This window comes from Lactuca virosa, chromosome 1, assembly GCF_052849685.1.
Source record: "Lactuca virosa cultivar CGN04683 chromosome 1, Lactuca_virosa_CGN04683_v6, whole genome shotgun sequence".
Lineage (NCBI taxonomy): Eukaryota > Viridiplantae > Streptophyta > Magnoliopsida > Asterales > Asteraceae > Lactuca > Lactuca virosa.
In genome coordinates, this window is record NC_136426.1 from 88,715,538 (window position 1) to 88,743,333 (window position 27,796).

Sequence of the window (27,796 nt, forward strand, 5' to 3'; positions counted from 1 at the left end):
TCGACAAATGTCCGATAAGACGAGTTCTCCACGAACTCTGGAATATCCCTCGTCATAATGCTCAAATACCGGCTCATACGTGCCTGCTCAGTAAACACGTGCTCAGGGGAGATCAACACCCTCTCGTGAAACATCCTCATAATCTCCGTCACTGACTCTGTCTTCTGCCTGAGAGACAGAAACTCCTGGTTCAACCGTTCCCTCTCCACCGGGGGAACATACTCATCTCGGAACATCATCGTAAACCTCTCCCAAGTCACTGCAGCATGCTCTGCAGTAGTAAAACTGGCTGTCACAAACTTCCACCAGTCCTTCACTCCCAAGCGAAGCTGGTTCAGCGCAAATCGAAGCTGGTTCAGCCCTCAATATCAGAGATCCATCTCATAGCAGCAATCGGATCCTGTGTCCCATTAAACTCTGGTGGCTTCGTGTTGCTGAACTCCTGAAACAGCAACGAGTCACCTCCCTGTGGCCTGGCAGCAGCGACAGCTGCGGTGGTAGCAGCAGCAGCGGCCTCAGTAACAACAGCATACCGCTCATCAAAAGCCTCAATCAAGGTGGTCTTAATAGACCCAAACATCTCAGGAAGCTCTGATCGAATAGCTGCGGCCACCTCCTCGTGAATCATCCTGCGAATCTCAACATCACTAGTCCCACTACTCTCGTGGTTGTGGCGTGTACCCACCATGATGTCTCTGAAACACAACACAAAAATCATCAGAGACTCTCTTGAGCATACTCACACTCGATCACTCATCCCTACTCGTTCCTTAGCATCCTAAGGATTCTTACTTGGGTTGCATACAGATCCGGTGCTTTCAGTAGTACGGGCCCAATACTACCTTCCACACCAACCTGTAGTCACCCCAAGTCCTCCTCCTAGAACTCTAGTTCACTATTACTCTATCTCTCACAAATAACAGACTACCCTCTCATAGGATCTCTCATATGATCATCTAGATTTTTCTCCTAGATTATTCCTCGACTCAAGACTTTCTCTCTCTAAGTGATCCTGCTAGATACTCTCACTCAGCACATACTCAAAGCATATAACAGATAGCAACGACTCCTAAGCTAAGGCATCACAAATCAGGCAACTTTATCCCTAAAATATGAAATACCTAGCCTATCCTCTAGCATGCATTACTAAAATCTCATAAATATCTCATAACACAATTAAATAAAGGTATTTTGGGAAATCACCGTTCGGACTCTGGCTGATTGTACACACTGCTCCAACTCGTTTTCTCTTAAAAACTCTTACTAGGTTTTAGAAAATCATTTCATTTGAAAACCTTTTTCTCAAATCCTCAGTTTGAGTTCGGACATACCCGAAGGTGCATCTGAATCCCTCAAACCAAGGCTCTGATACCAACTTGTAACACCGTAAAATTTCAAACCAAATTTTCATTTAAAAACTTAATTATCTCATTTCAAAATCACAAAATTCCACAAACATCAAGCTATCAAAACACATGTCTCAAAACTGTTTATAAGACAAATCCAGGATCCTCCAAAAACATATCTCCGACTCGGGTGTGTGTACAATCAAGCCGGCGCCTTCCTGTGATCCTGAGAAGTACCTGAAAGACATAACACATAACACGGTAAGCACGAAGCTTAGTGAGTTCCCCAAAATACCACACACATCACATTAGCCAATCGAGGCTAGCTCAATACGACCCTCCGGTCAATGTGTCTCAGTGGAGACCCTCCGGTCCCACAACTCAATAAGCTCATAGTAATAATACTCAACATAAATCATAAGACATAATGCAGGATATCCTAAAGGCTCTTACTCCATAAAGTCAGTGACTTTAAGCCTTTGCATGGCTGATAAAGTCACAAACACCCTAAACTCTCATCCTCTTATCTCAAAATGCTCATATCTCATGCATGGGTTGATTTAAACGTCCAAGTCTCGATTTTTATGACACTATACCCCTAAGACACTCAAAGGAGCTTGTCATAATCTCTGGAGCTCATTTTCTCAAAAAGCATGCAACTTTGGGACCAAAACCCTAAAATGGTCTAACATGATGCAAAAAACAAAAGAGTGAGAAAGCTTTGAGCTTTATACCTCCAAATGAAGCTCTCAACACATATATGCTCAGATCTATAGCCTAGACTCCCACTCCTTCTTCTTCAAAGCTCCTTCTTCACTCCAAGAACACACAAAATCACTTAAATGCTCTCAAATGGACACACACAAGCTCAAGAACGAGGATTAGGGTTTGAGAGGGTTGTTTGTCTGAGAATGGTGGCCAGGAATGAGGCCATCATATCCTTTATATACGGACACACCCCAAATTAGGGTTTTCACTCTGGGCCTAGTACGCCCAGCATACCCTCTGGTACGCCCAACGTACTAGGTGGCTTCCGCGTAAAAAACATACATATGAGTACGCTGAGTGTAAACTCGCATACGCCCTGCGTACTTATTTACCACCTTTTCTCAATAAGCGCTAAACTTGACAATTTACCAAAAGAACAAGGGCTTATAAGGTATACCTGGTCTTGGGATGTTAATGATCGTACACATCCTTCAGTGACATGTTTTGGAGATTTTATGATACTCTAATTTAGGGATATTTGTATTTGACATTTGGTTTTGACTTTGGTTTTGATTGGAAACAATGATTTTACCTTAAATGAAAAATGAAAAATTTTATCGTGATTTTTGGGATGTTACAAAAACATTTCTTTTAAGTAACAAAAATAACCATGCATAAAAAGTCTTTATCTTAGTTGTCATTACATATTATTATTAAAAAGAAGTTGAAGATCCTACATACCTAAACGAATTAAATAGATAGATGCATGGAAATATATACCCGTAGATATACTACGTACATAATATATATATATATATATATATATATATATATATATATATATATATATATATATGCATATGTATATATATATATATATATATATATATATATATATATATATATACCCACAAAGTTATGACTAGCCACAAGCCCAAAACAGATCCCCAAAGCCAAAGTTATAGTCATTTACGTGAAGCCCCTTTAGCCACTCAATCGTAAGCCTTTACGGACATAAGGGCTCCTCACTAGGCCAAGGACAAGTAAGATGTTACGCAATGCATTTTCAAAGAGAATGGTGTAGGTAAGTTGATGAAAAACTCTAAGAGAGGGAGGGTAATGTACTTTGGGTACGCGACGCGTTGGAGAAGAGACACACGACACATTTAAGAAGTAGTTGTAATACCCATGTTCGTAGGTACTTTCATTTATGGCTCAGAGTATTTAAATATTGCATTTTTGGTCCTTATTCTAGGCGTACTTAAGGAGTACGTTGGGCGTAAGTCAATAAAGTACTACGCAGACATCTTTGAGTACGCATGGAATACATAAGGTGTACGCAGGGCGTACTCACGCTGATCCTAAAACCCTAAATTGTAGGTTTGAGCCCCTATTTAAGGACCTTAAGTCCCTTGAGGCCTTCTCATGTTTAGCCTCCATTCTCCCAGAACAGTGACTCGAAACCCTAATCATTGGTTAGCTTGTGTGAGCCTCTTTGTGTGTTTTTGGTGCATAGTGAAGGAGTAGAAGTCTTTCTTTAAGGATTTTTGTGCCTATAGCTTGAAGATCCAGGGCTTTCATCTCTTGTGCTAACTTCTGGAGGTATAAAGTTCCCACCTTTATGGTTCTATGGATTAGATCTAGACTAGCTTAGATTTTTTAATGCTATTGGTTCTTATGAGTAAAAGCTACTCCAGAGCTTGTGGTGGTCATATCTTGCCATTTCTAAGGATTTAAGTCATAAAAATTGGATCATGATTGTTTCTTTTCACCCATGCAAGGGTTAGAAATCATTAAAGAGCGATATGGACCTAGAGCTTGAATTTATGCTCCATTAATCCATGAAAAAGCTTAAAGTTGATGACTTTATCAATTAATACCTTCCCTAGATTAAGATTTGTGATTTGTACATTTAGTCTTTAGGTATTAAGAGCTTAAAAGTGGGTTTTGGCATTAGTGGGGTTACATAGGGCGTAACCTTGAGGTACACAGTGCGTAATGGGTTTTGCCTCGTTTTCTTTTTTATGGTAACTCGGTACGCATGGCGTACTCCCAAAAGTAGAAATGAGTCATTTTTGGGCTTTGGGCCAAGTTGGGAAGGTTTAGCCTTGGAAGGGTAAAATGGTCTTTTACCCTTAGTGAGAGAAAATATGAAATGGACCTTGATTATAGGTTATTACCCTAATTATTAATTAGGGTTGGTTTTGGATATGTTTAGTGTGAGGAGCCTTTGTAGTAGCAGTGCGTATGTGATTCAGTTATCTTCATATTGAGGTGAGTCTCCTAACAATATTTGCAGGTCGAAGGCACCAATGTTGGCTCATTGGATTATGTTTATAGTATGCTAGTTGTTTTTGTAACTCTTGCATGTATTTGTATGTATGTTTGGGCAGGGCCCATCTTATGTGTTGGGTGGGCCCATTACATGTTATTAACAAAGTTGTACTGGGTGGGGCCCGGTGTATGTATGGTATGTGGTATTTTGGGGAGCTCACTAAGCTTTGTGCTTACAGTTTATGGTTATGGTATCAGGTACCTATGGTTCGAAGGGGAAGGGTTCGGTATGATCGTACAGCATCCACCAGTGTTCCGCATTCAATGATTTGATTTGTACTCTGATAACTATTTTCTACATTATCACACTTGATTGGTTTTTGAAATGAATGATTGATGGTTTTGGTCGACTTAAAAAAAATACTTTGTATTTTGGGACGTTACAGTTGCTATATTTAGGGGATGATGAGGATCTCAGCACGAGTTTTGAGTCTTGTCATGACGCGATGCGTTGACGAGGAGACTCAGCACATTGACATGTCTAGAACATGTGGCGAACGATGGTGTCGCGTGCCAACTGGTCGCGACTCAAAAATGGACGATTCGTGAAGCATTCTTGAAAGTGGGCTAAGGTTTGATCCTTAATGATTGATATTAAAATTTCTCATTTACATTATTTTAATAGTAAGCACATAAGACTACTCCCTTCGGTGATAATATGCATAGTCGGTCGGCCAAAAAGGAAAAAAAATCAATTATGACAAACGACTGGTTTGGTGGAATAACCCACTAGTTGTAACTTATTTCAAACACACATGTCATGCATATTGTAGTGGTGTTGATTATGATGGCATGTGCGGAATTAGAAAAGATCCAGTGAATCATCATGTAAACTCAAAAACACAAGGAGTAAATAAATCTGTGTAAGCTCATATTAGATCTAGAAAGGATATACAAATAGGTTTGTACACAATTTCTCTCTCTAGTCTAACACTCCAAATGGTTCCTTACATAATGGGAGTCACTCACTTCCTATTGATAGGAAAGACTCAACCCATTTACACATACAAGAAGGTAAGCCTAAAACACTACATCCAAGAGTGACTTTGCACCCTAACATTCTCCCCCTCAAAGTTAGGATTGGATGTCCGACTTCAGTATCCAACGAGCTCGCACGATCAAGACCAAACTCCCCCTCGAAGTAACACCGGTATTCAAATCCGCTAATGAATATCCGACAAACCCGAGAAGCTTCGAATACCCATCATTCTCCCCCTTTTTATAATCAAAAAATGATTATAAAACCCATTAAAGGTGAGAAGCGCCCGAGGAATAGTCTTCACGATACTCCCCCTTGATGTGTACCAAAAATGAAACACCAAAAATCTTGCACGGAAAAATAATCACGAAAAAGCCTCAAAATTTTTCCAAATTCGTGAAAAATTTTGACTTTTTGGGTGAAAGTTGCAAGATTTTCCAAAACCTGGTAAAAATTGTAACTTTCTGAATTCTGCAGGGACCCGTTGCACCAAAAACAGCATAATATGCGAAACTCTACCCCATTTGCGAAACTGGGCATAAAGCGTAAATTCGCACAAACTATAGGGGCCAGAAATGCACAATCTTCAATTTCTAAAAAAAATCAGTCCTTTTTCGTATTTGGGAAAAAACTGCCAATTTTCCGAAACTCCAGGGACTGATTTCGAAAGTTCTGCCTTTTGTCTTCAAAATATTCGAAAAATACCCCAATTGTCGAAGTTGGACAAAAACTGCCAAACATTCGAAAGTTCAGGGGCCAATGTCGAACTTCTTTTTCATTCAAAACATACGAAAATTTGTGTATTCGTACGAAGTGTCAAACTTTCGTAAGGTCAGGGGTCATTTTCGAAAATTCTGAGTTTCTTCCCCAATTCCCCAATTCGTACGAAACTACACCCATTTGAACGAAACTTCACTGCACCATATTAACGAATGTCTGTTCTTCATCACTTCATTAGAAATCCATAGCACCTATCGTATGAAATTTCATCCCTTCGTACGAAATCATCTTCTCATTTTCTCTCTCCCCTTCGTTTAATCAGAGCACCAAAACCATAGCCCATTTTAACGAAAATTGTCATTCAGATCAACGAAATCAACCTAAAATCAAATTCGTTATCAAGCCAAAATCATAGTCCTTCTCAAGGAATTAACCTAGTCCAAACCACGATTCTTGACATCTCGTTCCATATTACCAGACCCTTCGCTCATTGAAATCAAATTCATCATGTCGATGATCTTCGAAATCAAACTTGGAATCATCAACATCAAAATCCATTCACGATTTGAACATCGATCACCAATCGAAATCCTTCACTTGAGTTCACATTCTTCGCTTTTCCCAGTCGATTACATTTCAATACTCACCATTTGATCAATCGACTTCAAATCCAAATCAAATACCTTCGAAATCTAACCCCAAAATCGATTCCGATTGTCATTTTAACAGACCTTAGAACCTATTTCTTCATCAAACTCGAAATTGTCAGTTCAAATTCCGATATGCGAGTTTAAATCTGTGGCCTTCGAAATCAGATTACAAGAAACAACCTTAAATCTTCGATTTTTCATCTCGTTATCAAGCGATTGACTTTGATATCAGATGCAAACGACGAACCATTAGACTCAATGAATTCGAACACCAGTCGGAACTTCAAACTGATTTTGACTTTTCCAAATTCCTTTGACTATCAAACCCAATTAAAGTCGAGATCGACATGAAAACTTTTACAGATCCTTTAATTCACAAAGTCTTCGATCGTACAACTTTCCCATTTGAAATCGACTCCTAAGCTTAATTCCAGATCTTCGAACACAACAAATAGTCATCGACATTAAACCCAAAATCCAACAGGTGACCATCGACATCGATCCAAAAACAAACAACCCTCAATATCGATACCAAACCATCGATCAACATATTGTCGAAATCGATTTCTCATAATGACCCTCAACCCGTTGAAATCAAGTCTAAATTCATACCAGATATGAAAGAACGAGATCAATCAAACTAATGTTGACTCCAAAAAGTCAACTACAAGTCGATTTCGTCAAATTGTTTGATTCATGAAACATACATTCGACTTCTTTGATTTGGAATGAAATTGATATATCAAACACTGATATTTACAAATGGATTGTGGATTGGGCTGATTGAATTAAACATGAACAGTAACAATATTCAAATGATTTGGGCTAAAGACTTGGATGTGTGAACAGTAAATAAAAAAAAAAAACTTTGGGCTCGAATTTTGGATCAAACAAATCATAATTTGTTTGGGCTTGATCTAAAAAAAATTTGTTGGATCAACAATGGGGTAAATACGGATTAGATCCAACGAAACTAACCGATCAAAAATGAAAAACGCAAAGTACGAATCGAAATCACAGACGTTTTGGAATCCATTTGAGAATTTGAGATACCTTTTTGACGAATTGAGATCCATTTGCAACGAACGAATCAAATTTGGAAGATCTTGGTTCTTTTGTAGGAACGAGAAAGTCTCCAATTTGAACATTGTACCACCCACGATGCGTGTTGTACAACTCGTTCTTCGTGTTCTTCGTCAAACCAAGAACATCTTCAAAAGAACCTCCAACACTTTTGGGTTTTGACTTCAAATTCAACGCAACACTTGGAGATTGTTGCTTTGGAACCCAAATTTGTTTCACGGATTTCGGCTTCACAACATTTAACGATTTTTGTGAGTAAACCCGCTTGTTTTTGCAATTAATCTTCTTCTTCTTTTTCTTTCTCATCTTTTTGCATCTTGAAGACTTGATTTCATGAACAAACCCACTTTCCACAACATCAACTTTGTGAGTTTGAATCAAATCTTTTGGATTTTGATACTTGTGAATTTCTTGGATCACCGGCTTCCGATAAGGAATCATTCCTTCAAACGAATCACAGGAACACAAAATATCATCGGTTTGAACTCCAGTCGAGTAAAAAACCTTTTCATCTTGAAAATCAACTTGAACGCCTTTTTCTTGAACATCAAGAACATCACATTGAACTCCATTGTCAAGAACTTCAACAAACTTAAGAGCACGAAGATCATTTGGGTCTTCAATAAGAGAAACATATTTCTTTTTGAACAAATATTTTTCTTCTCCATTCTTATCACTACTACGTGTTGATATGGACCATGTAATTTCAGTCAACCATTTAATCTCACAAAGTGGTTGAAATATCAAGCTTCCATGATCATCCTTCAATCCTCCATAAGAAACCATAGTTCCCCATGAAATCAACTTGTTTAACACCAACCCATAATATTGATTTTTATTGACTTTGTATTTGACATCTTCAACGATCACAATCCAAGAATTATACGGCAAATTCACCATGATCACAAAAACTTGAAGATTTCTAGAGAGAGAAAGTGATTTTGAATGGGTTTTCTAGTGAGAGAAAGTAAAAATCATTTGAATTCTAGTGAAGAAAATCGAATTATGAGTAGAATCAAAGATGAATTCGATTTCTAGAATCCAAACTCTCCAAATCACGAAGATCAATGATCAAAAAATGAATCACTAAATCAAGAAAGCCACCATGGATCAATTCTTGATTAAATCAAGAACACCCGCTCTGATACCAATTGTAGTGGTGTTGATTATGATGGCATGTGCGGAATTAGAAAAGATCTAGTGAATCATCATGTAAACTCAAGAACACAAGGAGTAAATAAATCTGTGTAAGCTCATATTAGATCTAGAAAGGATATACAAATGGGTTTGTACACAATTTCTCTCTCTAGTCTAATACTCCAAATGGTTCCTTACATAATGGGAGTCACTCACTTCCTATTGATAGGAAAGACTCAACCCATTTACACATACAAGAAGGTAAGCCTAAAACACTACATCCAAGAGTGACTTTGCACCCTAACACATATATCACTTTCTTTAGATTTTTTGGATGAAAAGCATTATCTAATAAAATTTTATAATTATCCTATCTAATAAAAACTATATATATATATATATATATATATATATATATATATATATATATATATATATATGAAAATTCATAATTTTTTTCTCTACTAATAGATTATAATATTGACATACTTCAATATCCAATCCCAATTTTCTATTTCCAATCTCTCTTAAATTTGTATTTTTTCTGCATTGGATAATTTAGGGATGTCAAAAACCCCGTGGGACCCCGATACCGCACTGGACTAAATTTGTAAAAAAATTGGGAGCGGGAGCGGGGGCATAATTAAACCTCGTTTATTTTCGGGACCGGGGTCCGGAGTCGGTATTTCCGTCTCCTATTCCCGTGGTGGCCCTGGTTGTACATTTATGTAAAAAATATATATTTAATATAAAATACATATACAAAATAGATTTTCTAATTTTAGGTTTAGGTTAAGTTTCACTTTCCCGTTTCCATTTCCACTTTCCCGTTTCCTTCTTCAATGTTCACTTCACTGTGAAACGAGTACGACGAGTCGACGACTTCACTTCACCTCTAATTTGTAATGTTGGATTTGTCGTATTTTATATTTGTAAGATTGTTGGAATTGTCATTTTGTAATGTTGGATATGTAATGTTGGATTTTTAATTTTTTAGTTTCTAAAAGATTAGGTTTTAAGCTTTTAAAGTTATTAAAAATAGTCTTTTTAACCTAAAACAAAGCAGTTTTTTAGCAAAAAAAAAACTCCAATTTTAAGCCTATAAACCGGGGGAACCGGGGGAACGGGGCCGGGACCGGGGGCGGGATCGGGGGCTATGTAAACGGGGGATCCGGGGGCGGGGGCAACAACTGATTTCGGGGGCGGGGGCAGGGGCAGCTATTTGATGGGTTATGAGCATATCTACATTCCTATGTGATCATGCAACCCTAATTGCTTTGGATCTAAGTTTTTCTCTATTGAACATACAAATATGAACACCAAAGCAATAATCCTAGATCTAGTATATCTAATTTCGAAATTCACATATATATATAAGTGTTAGAAGATTACCTCACTTGTTATATTGTAATAACAAGAACACTCGTTGCTTGATCTTGACTTCTGAAAGCCTAGTGCCCCAAGTGTTGCACCTCTAATGGAGTCACAAACACTCAATGCAAAGGATGAGTAGGAGAGATGAGGAAATTGGCTACACTAGGGTTTCATAAGCATAGGAACGAAAATTCCATTTGGGGGGGGGGGGTTATTTATATAGTTGTGGGCTGCTAGGGTTTCTGGAGGAAACCCTAATTCCTGCTTAAGGCTTAAGCAGCCCATTGACTCCTCCTTATGAGGCCTTGGACGAAATCTATAGGGCCTCCCCATAGATTTTGTCTACTCCTAATTAAGGAGTCCATTAGCCCAGTTTTACAATTATCAATGATTTGCAAAACAACCCCTCCATTATTAATCAGTTTCTTTAATCCCAAAATCAATATCAAATTAATTTCTGATTAATCACTAATTAATAATATGATTTCCAAATAATATATTAATCTTGTAATATTTTAATAAAATCATTTTGAGTACCAATTCATTATTTTACATAATAAATTCTACTCTCTCTCCACTTGTCATCCTGTCAAGTTGCATAAGTGAAGGCAACCCAAAAGGACCACGCTACATATCAAATGAAGTACATACCAATTATAGTTATGGGCTTAGACACCTAATCCAACAGTCTCCCACTTGGATAAGTCTAATAACTATTATTGCAAGTATAACTTTAGAATTTGACTAGCAATCGTAGATTTCAAAAGCCGCTGTCGAACTCTGATCTTATCAGCAATGCGTCCTTTAGATAAGTGATCAAATATTCCTCCGTTCTACAAGATATCGTATGGACTTGAGACATAGATTATAATCATTCTCTCTGTCCAAGGTTTGTTTCTCGATTTCAGATTTATGACGACTGACTAATTGAACAAATCAAATCAGTCTAGGCTTAGCCAAGCGCTTAGGGTGTCATCACTAAATCATCAAGGAGCCCACATATATCGCTTTTATCCTGTTTAGAGTAAAAAGGAACTGATAAACTTTGACTCATATACATGCACAATTTACTCATCAAATCACACACAACGATACATTTTATAACATCAAGTTACTGATGCGTTTATGTATTATCAATGTGCAACCGACTTGTAAACAACAACTCATATGTCTCTGTTTCAAGAATATAAGATATTATCGTCTCACAATCACTCGTGATAAAATCCATGAAGTGATTCAAATGAGCGTGGGTTTAATCTAATACTCAAATTCTTATTTTAGGAGTACTCATGAACACTGTAGCAAACATTTGCTATCTCTAAGCACTTAGACAACCGCCTGTGGATGTTTCAATAATCTTATTATTCAGGAAGTAAAACATGCGTAGTGAAACACAAGAATAACCTAATCCAATATGGTCTCAAAACTTTTGAATATAAATAAAACATTTATTATTTAATCACCATATTAATTAGACTTTATTCATTGTATAATGTTTCGACTAATCAACTCAATACTTGAATTAAAACAATAGTGTAGAGGTCAAATATTGTTGTGAGGTGTCGAAGGCTGTCTAGGTCATGAATAGTTTCGAATGTCAGTTTGTTATATTATTATAAGGCACTTTTGTATCAAAGCTTTAATAGTTCAGTCTCTTATATTTTTTGTATGCTTTCCTGATCCCTATATATATGGGATGAGTACTAGAGATAGAAAGTAACTTTTGCAACTTCGTCATTATGTATCGTTCTTTCTAAATATTCTCGGTAGTTGTTGAAAGCATAATTGACCCAAACAAAACTTATTTAGATCTTGTGTTCATCATTCTTACTTTACTCTGATCTCGTAATTCATACTCGTTATAATCACAACTACATTTGGTATCAGAGTAGGATTCATCCACACTTGATCTGATTTTCTGAGTTTTTCAAAAGTTTTGAGTCTTGTTCTAGATTTCAAATTTTCCGCTCTTTTGATTCAGAAAATCATAGGAGATCATCTGTTGTGATTCAATTCTGCGTTTTATTTGTGAAATCGAGTATTCATTGTTGAATTCTGAGAGTTTTAGTTGTTTGATCTCAATTTTATTTGAGCTTTTCTCAAAAATCTTCCGTACAACAATGGCGAATTTTAACATGAACACCATGACTTCTTACTCTCATCTTCTTGGTTCTTCCACCAAGATTCTTATGTTGATTCCTGAGTTCTACGATCAATGGGCTGATCGGATGGAGGATTATTTGAATGGAATTGATGAGGAACTCTGGAAGTGCATCATCGGTGATGTTCGTCCTCCTGTTGTTGTTCAAAGTATTGGAACATATTTTAATAATCAAAATGTCAATGAACAGGCTGAGAAATTGTTGAAGAATGAAAAGAAATGTATGTGTGAACTCAGAGGTGCTCTTCCACCAATCGTATACAATTATGTGCGTAGCTGCAAAACTGCAAAAGAGATTTGGCATACTTTGAAGGAAAAGTATCAAGGTAGTGAGAAAACAAAGATCGGTTCAGTCAAACAATGTCTGTTGGAGTTAGGAGAGTTTAAACAGAAGGAAGGAGAGTCAATTGAGTCTTATTATGATCGTCTGAATGAACTTATATTCAAGTGTAACAAATATGGCGTAATACAATCAATAATGGAGTTCAATCTCACTTTTATCATGGGTCTTTGAAAGGAATGGAAAAATGTCAGCCTTATGATAAAGACACAACAAAGTTTTGATTACTTCTCACTGAATGATCTTTACAATGTGTTGAAAGCACATAAATCTGAAGTGAATGAAATTGTTGAAGAATCAAAGGTTATTATAGGTGGTCCTCTTGCACTTGTTTCGAAGGTTACTAGAAGAGAATCTGATAAAGAGATTGCTGAGAAGGAGAATTCAGAAGATGAAGGTCTGATTGTCAACTCTGATGACGAAGCTGTAGCGCTTTACTTAAACAATCGAGTAAAGAAATTTTTCAAAAAGCCTTTCAATACAAAGTCACGAGCAAGTGATGCAAAGGGAATTTTCGCTACTAAGACTGTGAGTGAAGAAAAGAAAATAAAAAAGAAGGTAGTTCTAGCTGAGGAAGAGAAGAAAGAGAAAAAGCTTAAAGGTGATTCTGGATTCGACTGCCATTACTGTAATGGGGTGAATCATATGGCCAATGATTGTATGTTACGAAAAAGGGATGAAAAGAACAACAAAGTCAAAGACGAAGCTTATTACGTTGAGAGGTTGGAAGAGGTTCGTGCAAAGACTAAAGGATTGTTACTGGTGGCCAAAGGTATGGATGAAGAAGATGGAACCTACCAGATTTGGTCATCAGGTTCTGATGATGATGAAATGCGAAACCCTACTCATGGGGCTATGTTCGCGAAGCATGAGGAAGAGAATGAAGAGAAAGTCACTGGGAAATGTTTTGTTTCGACATCTTCACACAAATCACCCATGACTTCGTAGGTATGTTCACTTTTACAATCTTTTAATATACCATCTAGTGCATATGATTCAATTCTTTTTGAGTTTGATGCAGCAATTACTTATGTTAATGATTTGCTTAACTCTGCTAGTAATGATGCTAAAAAGATCAGTATTCAATTGCTAGAGACACAGAGGGATTTAGAGACTAAGAAATCTTATATAGATCAGTTAGATTTTCAATTGACGAATGTAATGTGTGATAGGGATAGAATAAGATCAGAAAATAAAGATTTGCATAAACAATGAAACATCTACTGTAACACTGCTAAGAGGTTGTATGCAAAATTAATTGATTTACATCATTCGTCGGATATTAGCAAAGAACTGCATATGAAACTTTTACCCTTTTTAACTTTCGAAAGGGAGAAAATAGACTCAACTTCCTATGACTGTGAAAAGAAAATCTCAGAATATGACAAAGTTCCAGATGATTCTTATGCATATGGTATAGTGAAAATTGATGAATATCTGAATGCTAATAAATTAGTTGATATTGTTAATGAAACCTTGACCAAAAATGAACAAACCAAAATTTTGAAAAGAATTGAGAATTCAATAAATAACTCTCAAACTAATTTTGCTGATATTGAAGATGATTCTGATGATATTAGTGAAATTGAATAGGAGGAAGTTATTGATTGTTCTCAATTGTTTGTCATTAATGTTACTTTAATGGCTAAGTGCAAAGAAAAATGTAATGATTATACAGTTAAAGTTGACACTACTCTACCCTCAACTTCAAAAGTTCATGATCTTGACCATGTGACTGTTGAAGATAGTCAAACAAATAGTGATGATGACAATGATGTTGTTCCAAAAGAAACAACAATTCCAAGGGTTGTAGTTGATCAAGTCTTTGGTGAAACTGAAAAATTCGACAAAGTGATGCAAGAAAAGGGATCTCATTATCTTGAAGCTAATTCAGTTGTGTATCCAAACTTCAAATGCACAGATGATGTTATATTTCCAAATCAGGTGTTTGTCACAGCTAAAAATGGTGATAACATTAAACCTGAATTTAACAAAATGGTTGAAGAGGATAACAAGAAAGCTTCAAAGGATGGATTTTTTTCAAATCAAAATACTGTTGAAAATAATCTAACAAAGAACTCATACATTTTTCAACGAAAAAAACCACAACGAACTTGGGTTGAAAAATCCGAGAATTCAAAAGTTGATCTAAAACAAGTTGACATTGTTTCTCAAAACTTCAAAGTTAATTCTCAAGAGTTTAAGGAAAAAATTGAAAAGATTTCAAAAGAAAGTGGTATTTCAAAGAGACAAGCAAGAAAGAAGGTTGTTTGGCAAAACATTGAGTCTCGAAAGAAACAAAATGATTTTGTTAAATAAATCGTCTGAAAAGAGAAAGTCTAAATCGGTTCAGACTTCTTCTCAAAAGAACATTGTAAATCAGAAAAACCCCGCTCTAACTCAAAAAGATTTGTCTCAAAGTCAATCACAAAATGTTTTTTCAAAATCTAAATCACAAGGTTCAAAATCAAATTCACAATCTAATGTTAAAACCTCAAACGAAAAGAATTTTATAAAACATCAATCAGCAAGGAACTTTAATTCAAATTATCAACCAAGGTTTTCACAAAATCATTTTCAAAGAAAAGATATTCATTTCAATGCATCAAGGAATGATATTCAATTTTCAAGACAAAATCGATTTTCAAATGCTCCAAAGTATTTTCAAAATCGGTTTCCATCTCAAACGAAACCTGTGTTTTCAACTCAAAAGGATGATAAAATCAATGACAAATCTAAAAGAAATGTGATTTTTAAACCCAATCAACCAAATTTTCCTAATCCTCCTACAAAACAATCTTCCAAAGTGTCGTATGTCAAAGGACAATCAGATGTGAAAAATATTAAGCATTGGTTAGAAGGAAAATGAAAACTTTTTCAATCAGGGAAGTTTTCTCAACATCAAATCAAGGATGCTTACGAAAAGTATTTGAATGAATCTTCGAATGAAAGTTTTTCATCTAAGGAATCGAATCCTTCAGTCAAACAGTGGAGAGCAATTCCGAAAGCGAAGGTTAATGAGAAACAAACTGAGAAGCAAAAGGCGAAAGTCAGTGAAAACTCTAAACATGTGAATGATTAAATTTCTATGCCATTAACTAATGAAGTGGACCTAATTGATAGTCTCAAATCTAATGTTTGTAATTGGGTCTTAGGATCTTCGTTTCATAATGTTTTCCAATCTAATCACCAAGGACCCAAACAGACTTGGGGACCTAAATTCTTTCACTAATTGCAGGTTTTGTGTGACGAGCAATATGATGACAAATGGTACATTGATAGTGGTTGCTCTCGTCACATGACTGGAAGGAAGGAAAATCTGTGTGATTATCGAAATTTAGAGAATGGCGGAGTAGTGAAATTTGGCAATAATCAAAAGTGTCAGGTTAAAGGATATGGGAAGGTTACTAATCGAAAATTCACTGTTAATAGGGTTGCATATGTCGAAGGTCTTCAACATAATTTGATTAGTGTTTCAAAAATTGTTGTGGGCACTGGTAATCAAGTTGTTTTTGATGAAGATGGAAGTGTAATCTCGAACAAGGAAACAAAAGAAGTTTTGCTTAAGTCCAAAAGAAAAGGTGATATGTTCACTCTCGACATCAAACCAATTATTGGTATTCCCTCAGTTTTCTTACTTTCGAAAGCTTCATCTGGCATTAGCTGGCTCTAGCATCGAAGACTTTCTCATTTGAATTTTCGAAATCTCAATAAATTGGTGGTAAATGATATTGTTCGTGGTTTACCAGTGTTAAAATTTGATAATGATACTTTATGTGCAGCTTGCGAACAGGGAAAGCAACATAGACAAGGTCATCCAATTGTTATTGATTCAAAGATTTTTGAACCTTTGGAACTTCTTCTAATTGATCTTTGTGTACCTTCGACTGTTGAGACTCTCAACAAGAAGAGGTACATATTGGTCATTGTTGATGAATTTTCAAGGTTTACTTGGGTGTATTTTCTTCGACTAAAGTCAGAAACTGCTCAAGTCGTGATTGATTTTATCAAGCATATCGAGATGAGTTTGAAGAAAAAGGTTCGTAAGATCAAGAGTGACAATGGCTCAGAATTTAAGAACAATGTTCTTGATTCGTTCTTAACTGACAAATGAATTTCGCATGATTTCTCTTCACCTTACACGCCTTAACAGAATGGTGTTGTTGAAAGGAGAAATTGTTCACTTTGCGAAGCAGCAAGAACCATGCTCACATATGCAAATCTTCCTCAATATCTTTGGGCCGAAGTAGTATCAACTACATGTTTTACTCAAAATAGATCATTCATCCATCGTCGTTTTAACATTACCCCTTATGAAATAATTAACAACCGCAAACCAAATGTCAAATTTTTCCATGTTTTTGTTTGCAGGTGCTTTATTATGAATCTTAAGTAATCTTTCGAAATTTTACTTAGAAGCTGATGAAGGGATATTCTTGGGATATTCTCATAATTCGGTTGCATATAGGGTGTTGAACAAACGAACCAGGAAAATTGAAGAAACATTTAATCTTACTTTCGATGATTATTATGTTAAACAAGTTGAAAAATATTTTGAACAAAAACCAATTCTTAATGAATCAAATGATGAATCTCAGAGTCTGAATTTGTTAGATTTTGATTATGATTTAATATTTGGTGTTCCTGACAGGGCTGTTGATGCTGAAATTAATGCGGATGATAATCGAGTACCTGAAGCATCAAACCATAATGATGATTCGACAATTACTCAGGATGATATTGATTTAAATTCATCAACAAATTATCTTATGTGTACTGAAAGTCGGTCAATTGTACCAAATGATCGAGTGGAGGGGGAGCACTTGAATTCGTCTACTCAGGTTGAGGGGGAGCATACTTTTGAGGGGGAGAGTGAGAGAATGAATGTTGATGTTGAGGGGGAGCATCCTGATGTTACCTCAATTGTTGAGGGGGAACAAAATGGAAATAAAGCAAATATTTCTAATATACAAAATGAAACTTTTCATGATACAACATATAATGTGTCTATTGCAGGAGAAGGTTCTGAAAATGATGAAACATTCGAAGATGCACCTTTAGATTTTGATCATGCATATCCACCATTGGATAGATGGACACGAAATCATCCAAAGAAAAAAGTTCTTGGTAATCCTCAAGATGGAGTTTTGACTAGAGCTTAACTTCGTGCTAAAAATGAGGTACTTAATGTTCACCAATAATTTTGCTTGTATAATGTCTTTATTTCAAAAATTGAACCAAAAACAGTCAAGGTTGCTATGGAAGATCCTGATTGGATTGTTTCTATGCAATCTGAGTTGGCTGAATTTGAAAGAAATAAAGTTTGGCGTTTAGTTCCGAAACCAAAAGATGTGTCAATGATAGGATTAAAATGGATCGTTAAAAATAAAACTGATAAAGAAGGAAACATTGTTCGAAATAAGGCTAGGTTTGTAGTTAAAGGATATTCGCAACAAGAAGGAATTGATTATGAAGAAACCTTTGCCCCTGTCGCAAGACTCGTGGTTGTTCAAATATTTATAGCCTATGCAGCTCACAAGGACTTCAATGTATATCAAATGGATGTGAAGTGTGCTTTTCTCAATGGAATTCTTGAAGAGACGGTTTATGTTGAACAACCACCATGTTTTGTCAATTCTCAATACCTTGATCATTGTTATATTTTAGACAAAGCTGTTTATGGTCTTAAACAAGCTCCACATGCCTGGTATGCCACTCTTACTAATTTCTTAAAATCTTCGAAATTTAAACAAGGATCAGTAGATCTCACTCTCTTTCGAAAGAAAGTTGGGGATTATCTCATGCTTGTTCAAATTTATGTTGATGATGTTATTTTTGGTTCAACTGACCTTCAATTGTCTAGAGAATTTGAAAACATTATGAAAAGTCAATTTGAGATGAGCATGATGGGGAGGATAAATAATTTTCTGGGATTAAACATTCGTCAAAGCAGAGAAAGAATTTTTATCAATCAAGAGAAGTATACAAGAAATCTGCTTGAGAAGTTTGGAATGACGAATAACTCAAAATTGCGAGTACCTATGGCAGTTGGAACAAGACTTAGTCCTTCTTTGGATAAACCAGATGTTGATCTCACATTGTATCGAAGCATGATAGGTTCGTTACTATACCTAACAGCTAGTCGACCTAATATTATGTCACACCCCCAAACCGGAACGGCGGAATTGTTCAGGGGCGGAGGACGTCATGTTTAGTATCACAACACATGTATCATAGTAATCAAAGTAACACACAACCATTACATTAATATTAAAGTGTTTACAAAGTATGTGATTCACAAAAGTTAGACTCCAAAAGTAAATAACAAAACAAGACATGAAGCTACTATGCTCCATCTTCTGAATCCCAGTGCGCGTACCTGTCTACTAGTTTCCTGAGAATACAAGTTATTTTGAAAGAGTAGATCAGCATTTAAGCTGGTGAGTTCATAAGTATCTTAGTGATGTATAGTAAGTTGAAAGTTATTTTTTAGAAAAGTTCGTCTGTTCCTCTAGAAAATCCTATATCTTCTGATATGATGAACGAAAGTAAAAATGACTCTACAATTCCTTCTATGAGTACTAAATGGATACAAGTTATATAGAATCCAGATCAAACAAACAATCGATTGTGTGAATCCGCCCTAAGCCCACAACCAAACAAGGAACAGGAAATGAGGCGGAAGTCACACATCCCATTGGTTGTTAGATCTTTATTGTATATAACCCTGACGTATTCATTTGGTACTTACGGAGTTAACTGTAATAGTTCTTTATATTTGATGAAAACATTCTTTATGAAAATTATATATTTCCTTTAGTAAAATGGTAACCACAATAGTTCCTTCTATAATCACTTAGTTTATACAAGCTATATATAATCTAATATCGAACGGATAGTTAATTGTGTGAATCTGCCCTAAGCCCACAACCAAACAAGGAACAGGAAGTAAGGCGGAAAGCACACATCCAACTACCTATCGGATATAAATTATATATAACCCTGATGTATAAACTAAGGTATTATAGAATTAACCACTAAAGGTCCTTTAAGTTATACTTGTTTAATAAAATGGATTAAACCCTTTTACTGAAAAGTTTCTAGTTTAGCCTACTAAATGTTCTATCTGAAAGTATGTTTTTGTACTAGAAAACGGCGTATTGAATTTGTATACTATGAACTGACCCATACCTGTTACTCCTTATGATTACTTGGTGTATACGGAATATATATGTAGCTAAGATCGAATAGATAGTAGACTCGGTGAATCTTCTCTAAGCCCACACCCAAACAAGGAACAGGAAATGAAGCGGAAAGCACACATCCTACTGTCTTTCGGACCCGATTAATATATATAGCTGATGTATCTACCGAGGAATCATAAAGTTAGCATTATAGGCCCCTTTCTAACTGAATGTACTAAGACTCGACTGTTCTGTTTGTCTTTTGTAATGATGTAAGTTTTCCCAAGTTTAAGACTATCTTTACTAGAAAATAGTTTGCATTACTTTTAGGTGAGAAGATCACTATATTAAAGTAATTGGAAAATGAAAGTATTCAGTAATGTTGTATAAAGTGACTACTGAAGCACTAACTACCTTAAAACTAGTTTGTTAATTAAGGTTTAAAATGTGATGAGGTTATAACCATACTCGATTTGACTAGTATAAAACACGACGCTCCAAAGATGTCGAAAATGGTATGACATTTTCACCCGTAGACTTGCAAGTCCCACTGTAGCTAGCAGCAAGGTGTGGAGTGTCAATCCCGTATAGATCCATACACAAACTCACGCTCTCCCTCCAAAAGACTCTGGTTATAAAACACGACATAACAAGTATATTGCTAAGCCGTGAAGTAGTGGTTTCACATTATTGTTATCTTGTTCTTGTTATAGTATGTTCCTCCCTGAACTTGTTATAGTATGTTCCTCCCTGTTCTAGTTATAGTATGTTCCTCCCTGTACTAGTATGTTTACTTGAACTGTATCTAATTTGTAGAAAAGACTCGATTATCTACTGAGTTATGATTGTGCTTTAAAAACAGAGTTTTATAAACAATAAAGTGACATAACTTTAAAAGAGTTTTTGAAATGATTTGATCACTTATAAACATATAAGAAATCCTTTAAAATGATGTTTATCACAGATAACGTTTACACAATTATCATTGTGTTCAACTTGTATTCCCCCCTTAAAAGCATTTAAAACATTGATTATAGGGGTATGAACTCACCTTATGTGGGTGATTCAATTGAAGCTTCGCGTAAGGATGAGAAGTTCCACGAATGAAGTCCCGAGACACAAACGAGTCCTAATTGACATATATTGATACATATATGCATTAAATTAGCAAATCTGACTACAAAGGTGATTGGGAAACAACCTAGGATGCAAGGATAACTCACCAAATAAGTGTTGGAAACAAGATTGGAGGTTGATTGGATGTTCACGACCCAAATGAAGGATAGTTCACGGCCCAATGGAGTTCACGACCCAAATGGATGAATGGTTCACAGCCCAAGTTGGTTCACGGCCCAACTTGATGAGTGGTTCACGGCCCACTTGGTGTTCACGGCCCAAATCTTGAAGGGTTCACGGCCCAAATGTGAAGAACACTTGAAGATCTTTGTGTTTTGGCTAGTGTTTGAAGATCCTAGCAAGCTTCTATGGAGTATCTAAGGAATGGGGTGTTTTAAGAGTGAAAGATTGGAGTGTTTGTGGATGATACTTGAGAGAGAAAGGGGTGTTTGCGGCCAAGGGAAGGAAAATGAGGAATAAATGGAAGAAAGGTATATATGGGAGGGGTTCACGGCCCCCCTTGGGTTCACGACCGTGAACACCCTTTGATGGGTTTTCCGGATCTATTTCATTCCTCTAATCCTAAGCTAACACTTCTCAACATCCAATCCAAAAGTGTACTAGGCTTAGAACTCATTAAAATGACCCTTAACAAGGCTAAAAGGTAATAGAAATAATCCTGACTTTTGGTTGACTGGATTGACTTCACAAGATAGGAATTTACGGGTTGTCACATATTATGTTTTCTGTGTGCAATTGTGCTAGGTACCAATCGAATCCTAGAGAACCTTATCTTACTGCTGTGAAGAACATTTTTTGCTATCTCAAAGGCACAGTTTCGTTGGGATTGTGGTATCCTTCGAAAACAGGGTTTTTCATTCAAGCACTTTCAGATGCAGATCTTGGAGGTTGTCAATTAGATCGAAAAAGCACAAGTGGTGGATGTCAACTTTTGGATGGGAAGCTTGTGAGTTGGCAATCGAAGAAATAAACATGTGTATCAATTTCTACAACAGAAGCAGAATAGGTTGCTGTTGCAGCTTTCACTTCTCAAATCATATGGATTCAAAGTCAACTGCGTGATTATGCAATCAACATGAAGAAAATTCCATTGTATTGTGATTCACAAAGTGCTATACGCATTTGTCACAATCCTGTGCAACATTCGAAAACAAAGCACATTGCTCTTCACTGTCACTTTATTAAAGATCACGTTGCAGATGGCAATATTGAAGTACACTTTGTAAAGACAACAGATCAGCTTGCTGATATCTTTACAAAACCATTGGATGAGAAAACTTTTGTAAGAATACTGACAGGTTTGGGAATGATTGATGCAAATTCTGTTCCAAGAATAAGTTCGTTATAAAGAAAAGCCAAAGTGATGGATAAGTATCGATTCAAAGGTTACTGTTCACCATTCAGCGTTCGATATGCTTCGCTTTCGACATTCCTCTGCAAGGTTTAACATAATCTTTGCTACTTTCTTTCAAATGTTGGATCAGTATATTTTGTTTACATGTTTCATTTCGCGAGTATGGTACATTTTTCTTATTGTTTATTGTTTTTCATTCTCAAATCAAAAATATCAAAAAGATTTTCTTATTTTTTTAAAAAAAATCAAAAATATCAAAAAGATTTTCTTGTTTTTGTTATTTTCATTAAAAAATTCAAAATTCCAAAAATATTCTGTTTGTTTTGTTAACTTTTCTTGTGTCGCATTTTCGCGAAGACTATTGATGGTTCATGCTTGCAGCTTTAGGGAAAGGTATACTTTCGAAACTATGAACTAGTTAAGATGTCCTTAGAAGCATGATGCAACATGTCGACCCAAGCCTCCATAACTCAATGTGTTTCGAAGCCTTAATGGTCTTCTCATTATGAGGATTCCTTCCCAATTAGGCTATATTCACATTAGTTCCTGAGCTACTTGGTCCACTCATAGCAGAGGTACTTTCGATTCTTGAAACACTCTTTTTCACCCTAAAGTTCTTTCACGATCACACACAAAGACATATACCCAAGACATCTCTGGTATAAACCATTCCGTTTATAGGTATGTAAACAATTTGTGTTCATGATCTGGATTCATGAGGCCGTGACGAAGGTGAAACCCAAAATTTCAAAACCAAAAAGGAATTGATGGTGAACTTTTTAGTTCAAGACTTTCACGAAACACTTGTTTCAGTACCAATATTCGATATTCAAAATCATATTCTTTTATTATGAGTGATCTTCATAAAATGTTCTAATCCCAAGACATTTTTGCCCAACAAGATCCAACAATTATTTTTTCTTAGAATATGATTTCCATGTAAATATCTTTTTGATCTTTCGTTACTTGATAAAATTTTCCAAAGCATACTTGTCACTGACTACACTGGTCAAACAGGTAATTTCATTTACAATTTCTCACACTTATGTTTAGTTGTGATATGTAACAAAATTTTCAACTACCCGCAAAGCTTATTATTAAAAGATGCCCTTCGATACTTCTCTATAAGTATTCGATTGTAATTCACGGGAAACCACACAAGCTGTTAGTCATCTCTCTTGATGAATAACGAAGAGATTTTTGCCCGGGATCTCACTGCATTTGTGTCGAATTATATTTGACATCACAAAACCAAAATTTTCTTAATTTGTCTCTTATCTTATTCTTTGGCACATTTTGCACTCACAAAATTCTTGAGGTTCTGAGTAATACCAACTCAGGCTGAAGATTTCGCAAGTCTGGCAAATGACTTCGCTTTTCAACCCAAAAGTGAAAGAGCCATGCCTCCATGCTGAAGGGTTCTTTGTTGGTTCTTATCCTTTGAGTACTCTCGAACAAACTGATTGATGTGACGATTTGGTTGCTTTACGGTTATCAAGGCAAAAAGTGATCATCAATTTTCAGACGTGGCTATCTTTACGGCTACAGGCCCGGATTTCATGGTTAAACGTGACATGATATTAATGGCAACCGCTTTAAATTCGGAGTGAGAGTACGTATAAAAGGGGATTTGGGGATTTCATTCCAACTTTACATATTCATATTATCCTCAAAGAGCTTTGCCCTTTCATACTCTGTTCTCTTCAAGGTCTTCAAACCCTAACAATGGCGGCCAAGAATGTTAATGTTGAACATTCACAGACAACTGAAGATGTTACTTCTCAACCCATCATGAAGATTCAGAGCACTAATTATCAGGTTCAATATGACGTTACTCAATATCTAGAAGGTTTACAGATGCTTATTGTTGCTCTACAAAATTTTGTATTGTCCACGGCAATGTTGAATTCTTTCTCTGTGCGATTAACTTGGTTGTCTCTTGCTGGTTCTACGGCGGTTTATAGCAAGACGTTAAAAGTGGTTACATTCCAGATGACGAATGACAAGAAGTTCAAGTTAATGAAGAAGCTTTTTGCGCAGATACTGAATATCCCCAATGTTGAACCTTTTTATAAGGTAACCAATGAACCAGTGCTTCATATGTTCAACGAGATGGGCTATCAACCTATTCTTACCAAGATAAGTGATTTTAAGAATTTTGGTTTACCTTGTACATGGAACTTTTTATTTGGCATTTATCTTCGATACTTGACAGGTCTAAGCGTGGGGTTAGATAAAGCACGACTGGAAGTTTATTCTTTGGTGGTTGGAATTTACTATGATTTATCTGTGTATTATGCAACTCAGTTGTGGGACGATTTTGTGAAGAGTATCGGAAACACGAATGTTGTTGATGGGATTTCGTGTGCTTGTTACTGGAGATTGATTTTACAATATGCATATGAGAAGGAAGGTATTCAAGTTTCAGTGGATGAACAGATAGCTGAGTTCTATTTGTACCACTATCCAAAGTCAGTCGAAGATGATCCGAATATGTTTCCATCTGTTGCTCGTATCCCTGATGTGATTCTTAGAAAGGTTGATCCTACAAATCCTATTCTATTGGTATACTTGAAGACTATCAATCCATCGATTGAGACTGGTGTGTTGCTACCTAAGTCTACTGAAGGTCCTTCGAAGAAGAAAAGAGGATCAAAGAAAGATAATCAGGCTAGTCCTTCGAAACCTAGTCCTGAACCAATTGAAAAGGTTGCTAAGTCTACTCCTAAAAAAGCTGTCAAGGACGGTAAATCTTCGACGAAAACTCCCAAGCCAATTGTTTACAAAACTACTGTTCCTGCCAAGGAAAATGTGCCTTCTAAGTCTGGTTTGTTGAAAAGATTGAAAAAGATGGATCACAAACCCCGTCATTCACCAGAACGATCTACCAGTTTTTCACATAAGGTAGTTGCTCAAAAGATTATTCGGAAACCACAACTCAATAGGAAAGGGGTTGTTATTCGCGAAATACCGACTCCTGTATCTCCAGCATCGAAAAAGAGGAGAGCTGAAGATATGACCAATCATATTTCCAAGAAGAAAAAGAAGCAACAGATTATTGAGGATTTAATTGATGATGAAGTTGTACCTGAGTCACCAATTAATGAAGTTAATTTGGGCAGTATTTCACCTTTGAGGGATTCTCCAATCAAGTCGAATTTCGAGGAGATTGGAAATCTTGATGGCTATGTGAAAACATATACTGTGGACACACCCATTAATCAAGGTGAACATGAGAATCAATCCACTCCTGAGCAGACGATTATAACACCATCCGGAGTGTCTAGTACACAAGCTCAAGGTACATCTAATTTGGTTATCTCTTCTTCCTTCGAAACCTCACTTGTTGATACTTCTACTATACTACCAACCTTTCAATCACCACTTATCACTTCCTTACCACAATCCACTCAATCAGCCACATTTGAGAATATCATAAATCAACCCATTACCACTTTATTTCAATCTCAATCCACCGAAGGTCCTAAAACAGTTCAGGATGATGAAGCTGATGATGGCGAATTCATGGGTTCTTTTGCTGATATTGAATTCGATCCTGAAGAAGAAAACATACCCGATCATATGTTAATGTCTGGGAAGCAATTTAAGATTCTTAATCGGGCTTAATTTGTTGCTACAATTACAAGCAGATGCAAGGGGTCGAAATACGGCTTCTGGTATCGAGGTGGATGTGATGTTAAAGGCCCAAGAACTTCGTTTACAGAACAAACTTGATCTGATGGACAAATGCAACGAGTTACGAATCAAAGCTCAATCCGATTCGTTTAATGGTGAGCTTAAAGAATTGAAGGCAGTTGCGAAGGAACATCATGTTCTCTTTGTTCAAGACGTGAAAACTCTTCGTGAGAATGTGAATCTCAAGATAGAAGAACTTCATAATGACATGGCAAAGGAGATAACATATTTAACTCACAATTATTCTTCTCTTAACACGAAGGTCGATATAATTGTTGATGCAGTGACTAAGGTGATTAAATGGTATAACTCCTTAGTTCCTAAAATTGAGAAGAAAGAAGAGGTGGATGTTCAGGCTTTTTCGAAGATTGATACGTTACTAGGTGGTCTCAAAGACTTAGTTTCAAAGTCTGAGTCTTCTTCATCTTCGGTACTAACCCCAGAGTTCTTGACTTAAAAGTTTTGATTGCTACACTCCACAATTCACAACGAAGTGGCTCCGCTTGCGAAGCTTTCCAATCTAATGCCAACGGATGCCCCACCTGTTTCAACAGGGGTGCAAGGGGGAGAACGAAAACGTTTTGGCATGAGTTCAAGAAATGCTAAAGGTGAATGTGCTTCTGGAAAAACTGGTGAAGATGTGAAGGTAGTTGGAAAGAATAAAACCACTCAGATTCCATCGACAATGCCTAAGAAGACTGATCCAATAACCTCTACAACAACAACAACAAAGCTTTTGACAAAAGGAATTGTTATTGGTGGATCAAGTTCATCTTCAAAACCAAAGTCGACTGAAGCGGATAAAGGAAAAGGAAAGGGTGTAAGTGTTGAGCTATCTAAAGGAGAAAGAAAAGCTGAAATAGAAGCAAAAATGGAGAAACAAAGACAAATTCAAGGTATACTTCGTTTACGTCAAGCAGATCCACCTGGTATGGAGAAAGGTGATCCAACGAAGTTATACACTTATGAATACATTGAAGCTTCTGTCTTTTACAGTGAAATGCATGAGTTTGAAAAAGTTCCAAGGAAAAGCTATGCAACAGAGAATACTGATTTTAATCAGTTGGACTTTCCTTTCAACAAAATGATGTTTATGACAGCTCAATACCAAATAGTCGACAAGTTCGAAGATAAAGAGGAGTACAAGAGGTTAAAGACTCGTTTTCATGCATTACTTGGAAAAGAAGAAGAGGAGATTTTGTCACTTGTTAAAATTGTTCGAGTTCTTAATATTTCCAAAGATGTTCTATTCGAGGGAGTATTATAGAATTTTCGATATCATGTGGGCATAGCTAACAATACCACATTCGACTTCTTGGTTACTGATTTCCCTCTTATGAATCTTCATGATTTGATCTCAGTAGCAAATATTCTCAAAGGTATTGATTCTTCGAAACTTCAAGGAACAAGCAAGGATAGATTTTTTACTGGGACTTGCACACATCAAGCTTTTTATCGACAATTATTATGAATGCTTAGCTTTGACGGATGTTGAGTTGGCTTTGGAAATGGGAAAAGAAATTACCGTGGCTCAGTCATTGTTGAAGAGTCAAGTTGATGTAAATTCATATGTCGATGGTGAAATATGATTGA